We start from the raw sequence: 11,099 nt of genomic DNA, 5'->3' as shown, positions 1-11,099 counted from the left end.
TTGAGCAAAATTGTGAACCAAGTTTAGAATCTAAATATGTTGGAGAAAGCAGGCAGGGTGGGATTTTCAAGATTAACTGAAAAACACAGAATGAGAAAGAAGAGTAGAATAGGGAGGAAACAAGCCAGAGGGGTGGGCTCTGTGGGGCTGCAGCCTCCACTCAGGCCCTGCTTTATATTCTGTCCATTGGAAGAAAGTGATGTTCTTGTCAAGCAAAAGTTTAAAGTCACAGAGGCCTGGGGAAGCTGGTCTCAGAGACTTTGAGGGAAACACAGTGCTGCCTCATAAAGAGATGAGAACTAGATTCCCTAATGAACAATGCATTCATGTTTTCATGGAGACCATTGCAGTTTTAGAGTCATCTATGTAAGTTCATTACTGTCATGTTTTACTGAAAGAACATGAGGAATCAGTAATGTGTTTAACTGCTATTGCACATTTATATAAAATTCTGGTCATTCTTACTACTGATCATTAGGCTTCCCCCCGTAGAGGGATTGACCAATTTATATTTCCCAACCTCGGACTTGTTAGCATTCCTCTGACCACCTGGCCAGATGGAACCAGAGCCTTCTCCTAAGGCATACCCTGTAAGACTTAGGGAGGGCAGTTCTTACAAGTCAGACTAAAGGCCCATGTGCAGATCCTCCATTGCATATGTACCAGATGACTCTTAATCCCATTTTCAGAACTCTGTGGCTCACCTTGTGGGCCCTGTGTGGCTACTCAATGAGGCCACTGTCTCCTTTGTTATTCTGGTCTTAATTTCTTCACAAACTCTACTGTTGGAACACACCTACTTTTTCCCAATGCCTTAAGCTTCTGAAACCTTATCAGAGAAAGAAAACATTGCTTCTTGAGATGCATCATTCACTTATGACTTGACTAAAGGCCCTGAGTTTTTACATAGTAAAAAATTTGGGGTCAATCCAATGGATAAATATGTGTCTGATCAAAAGGGCAATAAAAGGGAAATATACCAATGGCCAAATAGAAATATTTAAGAGAACTTCCAAACTGAAAAGGGAAATTAAAGAATGAAAAGTAAATTGATCACTTGCAAAAATAAATAGAAATAAGGGCAGAGCAAATTAAGATGTGAATATTAATTCAGCCAGATTGGATAAAACCAAGTATATCCATTGTAACCTTGAATGTGACCAGATAGAATATTCCTATTTAAAAACAAGTACTTTTACTTTAGTATTAAAGAAAAAAATTTTAAGCCTGAGCTACATATTATTTATAAGAAAACCACGTTCAACAGTGGATGTTTTTTAAGGCTAAACACAAAAGGGAGAGCAAACTAATACTAGGTAATCACAAAAATAAATAGCAGAGGAAACATTAATATTACATAAGCTAAGTTTAAGGTTCCAAGTGCAAAACGGGAAAAAGAGAAAATATGATGAGTCACAAGTTATAAAAGTCATATTTTTCAAAAAAAGATAACATTCATAGATCTATATGCACAAAACAGCATATAAACAAGAAAAATCTTTAGAAATGCAAATATATCCAAGATATTGTGAGAGATTTAAAAATATCTCATCAGAAGTAGGCTAAAAAGTATGAATAATACAAAATAAGTAAGAAAAAAAGATAAAATGATACAATAAGCAACTCATAATAATGTAAGGAGAGATGCTTCAAATAGACAATATTATTTTTCTTCCTACATGCCCATGACGTATTTACAAAATCAGTTGTGTAGTGGCCACAAAAAGATGTCATTAGCAAAAAACTTTAAAGTAGAGACTTTAAGGGGTGCCTGGGTGGCTCAGTTGGTTGAGTGTTCAATTTTTTGTCTCAGGTCAGGTCTTGATCTCAGTATCATGAGTTTGGGCCCCACACTGGGCTCCACACTGGGTGTGAAGCTTACTAAAAAAAGAAGAAAGAAGAAAGAAAGAAAGAAAGAAAGAAAGAGAAAGAAAGAAAGAAAGAAAGAAAGAAAGAAAGAAAGAAAAAGAAAGAGACTTTATAGGCCACATTCTATAGTCATAATCCAAAAAAAAAATAGAATAAATAATAAAAAAAATACCCAAGCAATTCTACCTACTTGGAAATTAAAACCCATACTCCTAAATAACTGTTAGAAATGAAAGTGGCTACTAAAATGGAATGATGTAGAAGAGACCCACATGTACATGTACATGGCTCTCTGTGAGGAGACAAGAAGCCATCTTTCATTTCTGTTACTTTAGTGTTTAACAAGTAAGTTACACTTACTCCTTCTATATGCTGCTATGTGTCCAGGATTGATATTTATAGGTTTGTTTATTTACATAACTGATGTGTTCTTTCAAAAGTAAATCAGTAATTCAAGAACAAGTTAAATTGCTCTTCTTTTAAACATATAGAGTATGTGGTTAGTTTTGGTATTTTCACTTGATCTTAGCGAAAAGGCTGAGAAGCGATAGTTTTGGTATTTTCAAATGTGTGGCTTAATACAGTTTTACACATTGTTAGTCACATATATTCACATTAGTTAATAATGCAAAACTCTTAGGATAGGACACACAGATTTGTGTGTCACAAATCCCATGTTAACTATCCATATTTTAATACACGAGTTCCTACCTGCTTAGTTTCATAGAAAACCCTGCATCCTCCTCCCCCTGCAGGTCCGCAGGTTCCTTCCCTTAATGTGCTCAAAATTTCCCATAGTTCACCTCCTCTACATAGAGACAGTTCCTATTACTCTCAATGGGTTCCTGGGGCCAGAACTTGAACACCTTCCCTAAAGCTGAAAATATAATTTAGAACATAGTTAAAGCTTCGTTAGGGGCACCTGAGTGGCTCAGTCAGTTAAGCATCCGACTTCGGCTCAGGTCATGATCTCATGGTCCGTGAGTTCAAACCCCTTATCCAGCTCTGTGCAGCTGGAAGCCTGGAGCCTGCTTTGGATTCTTTGTCTCCCTCTTTCTCTGTCGCTCTCCCGCTCATGCTCTCTCTCTCTCTCTCTCTCTCTCTCTCAAAAACAAACATTAAAAAAAAAAGCTGTGTTAGAGAAGCTAAAGCTTTCTGTGTAGCACTTGACTCAGATTCCATCTTGCCAAATGTGCCTGCCTCCTTCCCTACTCTTCTCCAGAAAAACAAAACAACCAAAAAAAATAATACATAGCTGGCCCTTCTTTCCAGCTTTCTGGTGAATTGTCAGGAAGTGGAAATTCATGGCCCTCTATTCCTCAGCAGGTTCAGATACTTGCTCTAGAGTCTTTATCCTGCGGGCCTCATGGAAATTACATTCTAATAGGGGAGACAGGAAATAAACAAGTAAACCAATACTAATGTAAAAACAGGTAGTGATAAAGTGCTATGGAAAACATAAAGCAAGATATATCAGTCAGAATCCAAGCAGGAAAGCAGTAGTCCAATAAACAATGGTCTAGGTTTAATATGGAGAATTAATTATGATGATGTTAGAAATGCTTTAAGAGCAAACAGGTGACAATGAGATAACCCAGAGATTTGCAGTTGACCTTTGGACTGAAGAATAAGGAAAACAAGCCCAAAGGCCAAGCCACTTTGCAAATGCTGGGACCATGGCAAAGATGCAGTAATTTCTGGAGATACTACCCAAAAATAGAGAAAAGGGAAGAAATCTCCAAAATTCTCTCCCTGCTTCTTTCCTTTTCTTCTCCCCCCCACCCCCTCAAAATAAATATCTCTCACTGACCAAACTTAACTAGAAGTCAATTGGCAAAGGAGGCTGGGAGATGTAACTTGTAAGGATCAATCTTACAGCATGGAGAGAGCAAAGGTGGGGAATGGGTGTCCGATGAAACAGACAAAACATCTGCAGATGTGGGAAACTACACCAGGCAAGGTGAAGAGCAAATGAAAAGATCCTGAAGAGACTAGCTCGGCATGGTCAAGGAGCAGTGAGGAGGCTGGTGTGGGGAGTGCAGAGAAGGCAAAGGATAAACCAGCAACAGAGGAAGTCAGAGAGTGGAGGCCAGAGCATGCAGGGCCTTCTAGGCTATGGTCAGGAACTTAGGGGTAGTGCTAAGCATGATGGGAAACCATGGAAATGTTTGAGTACTAGAGTAATGTGAGCTGATCAACATATTTGAAAGATTTCATTCACCTTGCAAACATAAGTAACCTCAGGTGCTGGGTATGCATATGTTCCCACAAATCTCTGCTATGTTTCAGCCCCCTGTCCTGCCCCTCTGGTGCAGAATGTCCCATAGGACCCATCTGGGACTTGCCAATTTTGGTACCAAACAGTTACAGTACTGTCCTCTCTGGAGCAGCCCTACCAGCTTTGTGTTTTCAAACCATTCAGGTCGAAGCAGGTTTGAGGGGACAGTGCCTGAACTGTCTGAGTTGTATTGGTGCTAGAGCTGTCTGCTAGTTGGAATGGTCAACTGAAGAACATAGCCCTTGGAGGTGGAGGTGAGATGGTTTTCTTCTATATAGGAATTCCAACTTCAAGGATTCACTCAGTGCTTGACAGGAGGCTAATTAGAGTAAAAGTGGGAAGAAGTTACATGTGTCACAAAATGTTATTATCCTCATGCTTTACCTTCAACATTTAGCACTATAAAAACCATTCCTAGCACCATACAAAACAAGCAGCGGGTCAGCTTTGACCCATGAGCCTTAGGTTGCAAAACCCACTGCTCTGGAGTAAAGTCCCCTGTTGACGAATCCTCCCAGCAGCACCCTGAACATAAATGGAAAGCCAGAAATCACTAGACAGTTGAGAAAAATCTCTAATGGGAGAATCAGAAACCAAAATATGGAAATAGCAAAAAAAGAAGAACAAACAGGGAATAAAACCAATGCAGGGAGCAAGAAGAAACCCACACCCAAAGGGACTCAAGAAATAGAATAGAGGGAAGGTCACATGGAAAAGATCCAGAAACACAATGGCATCGGATTACTCAATATTAATACTAGAAGCTAGAAAATAATGGAGTAATTCAAATTTTGGAGCGCAAATGATTTCCAACCTAGAATTAATTCTCTCAATCAAGTATGAGAACAGAACAAAATCCCTTCAGTCAGTGGGTCTAAGAGACAGGGAATCCAATACAAAAGAGAAGTAATGGAAATCCTCAGAATAATGGCAAAATAACTCCCCTGGCCTCTGTGTAGCAGCCCTTGAGAGCCACCAGACTGTATTGGAACATGGCCATGTGTCAGTACTGGAGCTCCCAGTTTTTGTGGAGAATCAGGGATGGATTAGTGATACATATATAGATAACTAAGCAAACAAAAACCAGGCAATTATTAACAGAGGAAACAAGTCAAACAGGAAAAGAAATACAATAATAGTCTATGTATATGACTCAGCTGTGATTAAAAATTATTCTCAGAGCAAGACAAACCCTGAATTTTGATCTAACTCACAAGTATGACATTCTATTAGGAAGGTGGGGTAGGGCTGAGAAGAGAGAAAGAGGTGTTTAGGAGAGCATAAATTCTCATCATTTCATAGTAAACAGTAAGTCAAAAGGTAATATCTAAAACAGAAAAATCATCGTTTCTTGGCCTTTTGGCTAAGATCAAGTGTAGTATCTGTTCTTAGCAGTTTAAAACAAAGGCAATGGGGAGCCTGGGTGGCTCAGTCAGTTAAGCGTCCAACTGAGGTCATGATCTCACAGCTCGTGAGTTCAAGCCCTCTTATTGCCCTCTGGACTGACCGTGCAGAGCCTGCTTGGGATTCTCTCTCCTTCTCTCTCTCTCTCTCTCTCTCTCTCTCTCTCCCCCTCCCCTGCTCACTCTCTCTCTGAAAAATAAAAAAAAAGATAAATAAACATTTTAAAAAATAGAAAAGTCAGGTGAAAGCACTATAAACATGTAATTTAGAAATATAATATAAATGCTAAACAACTAAAAAAGGGTACCAGTGATTACTGCTGGGGACTGAGAATGGAGGAGGAAAGGGACAGCTCTTTGTTATTTCTGGGTAGTTATTATAAGAATTGCTCAATTCTTTGTGATAATTCTCTGCACATGCACACTCTGCACATGTGCGACATGGATGAAAATTCACACGCAGATCATGTTGGTTGCCCTATACAGAACTGATTGGAAGGGGTAAGTGTGAAAGCAGGAGAACCAGTGAGGGGTTCTGTGTAAGCAGAAGATGGTAGCAATGGAGATAAGAGCTGACAGATTCAAAGGCACTTTGGGGGTTGACACAGCCACATTTGGTAACGCGTTCACTACAAAGGCAAAAGAAACAGAGCTGTCGAAGACAATTCCCAGGTCTCTGGCACGAGCAACACATGGAGATACCGTTTAATGAAATGTGAAATGTGTTCAAGTTGAGGATCATAGGAAACTTTCAGCTCGAATGTGGGAAAATAACTCCCAAGACTGAATTTTAATGGTGACCAGCCTCTCTGATTTTCATAGGATTTTTTTTCCCCGTGTATGCATCTAATTCTGGAAAACTCCTGTGAGATTAAATTTCCCAAGTAGCAAGTTGAGTCACTTTGCCATTACTCCAAGACAAATCTATAAGTGGTATACTCTAAGGTCGCTGTACCACCTACACAATGCTGTCAACCTGCCTTGCGCTTTCTACCAGCCCCTTATTTACAAACGAAAAGGTACAATCCATAGTGAGTGGCACTGATTTGCTAAAAATATATTAATCTTGTTACTGAGCAAGTTATTGCTGTTTTCATTTGACTTAGCAAATTATTTTATAATAAACCTACCACTAAAGACGAATAAACTGAACGGAAACATTTAAAAATACTCCCCAAAGTATTCATGTAGAGGAGAGCAGTACCTGTGGCAATACCCATCTTAAGCAAGCTCCCCAGAAATAGTTTTTGGGGGCATTTTGCAGTAGAGACCCTCACGCCACCACTCAAATCCTCAGGTGTAGTAACACCTGAATCACATCAAATGGTAACCAGATGGTGAGTCTCTGAGAACCAGTGAAGAACACAGATTTAGGTAAAAACGGGAAAGAAAACCAAAGGAAAGAAGCTAGTTAGCCAGAAATCCTATGCAGAAAACAGCCTTATGAGAAGAGAACAGCAAAGCAATTCAGAACAATCAAGCTGACGTCTTCCCAAAGCTAACATATCCCTCCAAATGCAAGTGACATCACCCTTGACCAGGAGTTGAGAGAAAAGAAGGTGGCACTGAGGTCAGGGTTGATTTTTTTTTTTCAGACTTGACTTTGTTTGGCCAGCATGAGGGCTATGAAACTACTCTGGCCCCCACATGAAGGAACGCAGAGCCAATCCGCAAGCTGCATGGACAACATGTGTCAGCAGCTTAACAGGTATCGGCCTGCCATGGTTTTTATTACTTCTTACACAAACAATTCTAAATACCGCAACTTCTAGAGAAGTGATAAGGTCCAGCAGGTTAGGTCAGTAAGCATTCCTTTCCTGCTTTCCTGGAAGCCTTTTACACCAGCACTTGGCCTTTTTGCATCAAGTACTTAACAAAGACTCTTGTCCTACAATTAGCTAGACGGTGTCTTTCTGTTAGGTGCTTCTCCGTATGTATATTTTTATCTGAACTGAATTATCCAGTGAATTTTAGCAGTTGGATAGACTTTGTGTTATGTCTTTCTAAATCTACCAGATCAACTGTGTTTGTTCTAAATTTACTAGATGCATCTAGTTAAGCAATTCACCTGATCTTGTCTTGTTTTGTTATTGTATTGGTGCTTTATTGTTCCTGATTGGCATATCTTAGCCAAGAGTGGGAAAAGGAGTGTGGTAGGCCCACCTTACTACACACACACACACACACACACACACTCACATACACACCTACAATACTTGCTGAATGAAGTAGGTGAGAGTCTTATATTGGAGCAGGTATTTTAAAGCCAGCCTTCCACTGAAAATGAGTCATTTTTATTAGCAGTCAAACAACATAATTAATTTAGAATACTTTGATGATTAATTTCAGAAGTGCCAATAGTGTTAAATTAAGAGGACTAGATAGTGTCATTTGAGGTCTAAATAGGTACTCAAAGGCCCAGGAGAATACAGGACACATGTAAGCTTATTCTACTACAGGATATTTGGGAATGCCCTTGTCCTGGTAAGTGACGAACTTTTCTGTCACTTAGAAACAGACTCAGTTTCTCCTTTTATCAAATGGCGAGAAATCTTCCTACCAGTCTAATGGGACCTTAGTAAAGACTTATGTCCAAGAAGTTACTGAATTTCTTTTAAATGCCTATTGTGGATACCAAAATAAAAAGGTAAGTGTAACCTATTGAACTAATTCTGCTAAAGCAAAGGTTATGCAGGTGATAAAAGACAGTATCCCAAAACACTAAATATATGTGTTAATTTGGACTATACTTATATTAGTAATCATTGCTCAAATTATTAAATTAATTTCATCTTTTAGATTAGTGCTTCCCTCAGTTTGGCCAAAATCACCCAGGGACTTTTAAGAACCACAGATTCCCTGATCTTACTCCAGATGGAAATGTCCAGGATTGAAATCTGGGCATGTACTGTTAAAAAGAGCCTCAATGATTCTGAGCCAGGTTTGGAATCACTAATTTAAGAAAGCCAAGATAACTGGCTCTTAATTTGTTGTGTCTGGTTACTTTGCTTGCCTTAAAAATCAATACGCCTGTCATGGGGTGATCAGCAACATATATGGTTGAGTCAGTCAATTATTCATGCAAAAATTTCCTAAAATGGAATCTTGGAGAGACCTATTAATAGTTTTTCAACACTGAAACATTGCATTAAAGACTATTCTTTTGATCTCTTTGCTCAGCCCTAATCTGCTAAACTTAATTTATTGTCAAAGCATAAGAAGTCTGAGCAAATAGTTAAAAAATCCATTGACTAATTTAATGTTGCCTTGTTAATAAATGTGTGAGTGAATAATAGTTTGGTAGATTACTTTATAGACATTTCTTATATTTTCCATGCTTTCGCTCCCCAGTCTACCTATACCAGGCCCTCCTCCATTGTTTGTTGTTTTATTGCCTGGGGGAAGGGAAGGAGAGGGGTAAAAACAGAGCAAGGCCCTCTCCCTGAGGTTTTCCAAAATTCTAATCCCTTAGGAGAATTTATAAGACTTGAGAAAGGGTAAAAGGGACACAGGTTGTGAAAGAAGAAACAGAATAGTCTGGAAAAGCAGGCAGAAGAAAGGAGCTTTCTGCCAAAATAGTCAACTTTCTCCCAGGGCTAGGAGACAAAATGGGGAAGACTTACTCCTCCTGCATAGTACCCCAGGGTGTGTCAGAGCCTTAACCATGGTCACTTGATACATCAGGCAAAGAATTCAGAGGTTCCTGACTCCTAAAAAGTACCTGAGTCCCAAGCATGGTATTCAAACAACAAAAACTACCAGGCTGGAAGAGTCAGGTAAACAGGGACAGTGGCCTGCTCACATTTATGTGTCCAAAAGACCAGAGACCAGATGCTCTGCCACCCCACCATGACACCTTGCCTGGTATAAGGCCTTGTGTTCATTTCCTAACAAATTACCACATACCAGGTGACTTAGAACAGACAGTTATTGTCTCACAATTCTAAAGCCTAGAAGTCTAAAACCAAGATGTCAACAGGGCCATGCTGCCTCTGAAAGCTATAGGGAAGAATCATTCCCTGCCTCTTGCACCTTCTGGAGGTATTGGCAATCCTTGGTGTTCTATGACTTATAGATGCATCATCCCAGTCTCTGTCCCCATCATCTCATGGCAGTCTTCTCCCAGCACGTTTCTCTTCTCTTCTTATAAGAACACCAGTTATATTGGACTAAGGGCCCATATGACTCCACTATAACCTCATCTTAACTAATTATACCTACAATGGCCCTATTTCCAAGTAAGGTAACATTCTGAGGTACTGCAGGTTAAAACTTCAGCGTATCTTTTGGGGCCAAACAATTCAATCCATAACAAGCCTCAATATCTCAGCCTAACCCCAGAGTAAGAAGGAACACCAAGAATTCTTGAGGTGAGATGCTCTTCAATATCTCCCTGATATTATGATATCAGGATTTGGGTACCGAATTAAGCCGATTTTACTAAGAGTAAAAATATATCTTGTATACTTGAGTTTGTAGACTAAACACTGTGTGCACTATGATTTTCATTCAAAGGTTTAATATGTATAGGAAGTGTTTCATATCTTAACGATCTGTTCTGTACAAGAGATCTGGGAATTCTCTGCAAGAGTTCCCTAACTCCTCCCTCAGTGTTTTATACAGTGTAAGTACCTATCAAATATGAAATAAATGAATAAACATATCACAGAATTCCAACAGAAACCTTTCTCTTTATTGGATATTTATACAACCTGATATTTTTCTTTGAAGATATCAAACTACTTAAAATAAAGTCAGTTTCTACCTTGATTTCTGAACCTGATGTTACTTTTTAAAAAAAAATTTTTTTTAAACGTTTATTTGTTTTTGAGACAGAGCATGAACAGGGGAGGGTCAGAGAGAGGGAGACACAGAATCTGAAACAGGCTCCAGGCTCTGAGCTGTCAGCACGGAGCCCGACGCGGGGCTCGAACTCACAGCCCGTGAGATCATGACCTGAGCCGAAGTCGGATGCTTAACCGACCAAGCCACCCAGGCGCCCCTGAACCTGATGTTACTTTAAAAAACATTTAAGTTTTTAAAAAATTGGTTTCATTTAGGATCTTCTTTATAACTTTCATGGTTACTTTTCTCATAGTTTATTTCATTTTTTTTCTTCTTCAAAAAGTAGATCACTGGGGAATTACAATCCTTCTAAAAATTCTAAATGCAGGTACAACATTTAAAGCTCATTTGATTAAAGTCATTCCTTAGAACAGTGGCTTTTTGAAAAGGTTAATTTTCTTCTAATGTAGTCAGATTTTTAAATCAGAATGCTAGTGCTTCAGTAGCTATATTTATTTCAGAAATGTCAACCAAAAATTCAGACTGTAATAACCAACTAGGAAAATAATAGTTACAGAACCCATGTCACTCTTGAATTATAGCAAAAAGAAGACCCGATATATAATACAGAAACATTTTAAAAGATAGGAATTTGATTTAACTGACATAACATATTTAGTGACCTTGTTTCACGGATAAAAATAGGCAAACTTTCCCCTGTGTCCTTCTCATCTTTTTGAGGAAGAAACATAAGGATAAAGTCA

General features: G+C 38.9%; 1 pseudogene; it reads left to right on the top strand.

Moving 5' to 3' along the window:
• The first annotated feature begins 5,490 nt into the window (after positions 1-5,490).
• LOC122482411 lies at positions 5,491-5,634 on the top strand (annotated as a pseudogene).
• Positions 5,635-11,099: the final 5,465 nt, after the last annotated feature.

The sequence above is a fragment of the Prionailurus bengalensis genome, chromosome C1 (genome assembly GCF_016509475.1).
Source record: "Prionailurus bengalensis isolate Pbe53 chromosome C1, Fcat_Pben_1.1_paternal_pri, whole genome shotgun sequence".
NCBI lineage: Eukaryota > Metazoa > Chordata > Mammalia > Carnivora > Felidae > Prionailurus > Prionailurus bengalensis.
The sequence above is the reverse complement of the archived record's forward strand: the minus strand, read 5'-3'. Positions and strand labels throughout refer to the sequence as shown.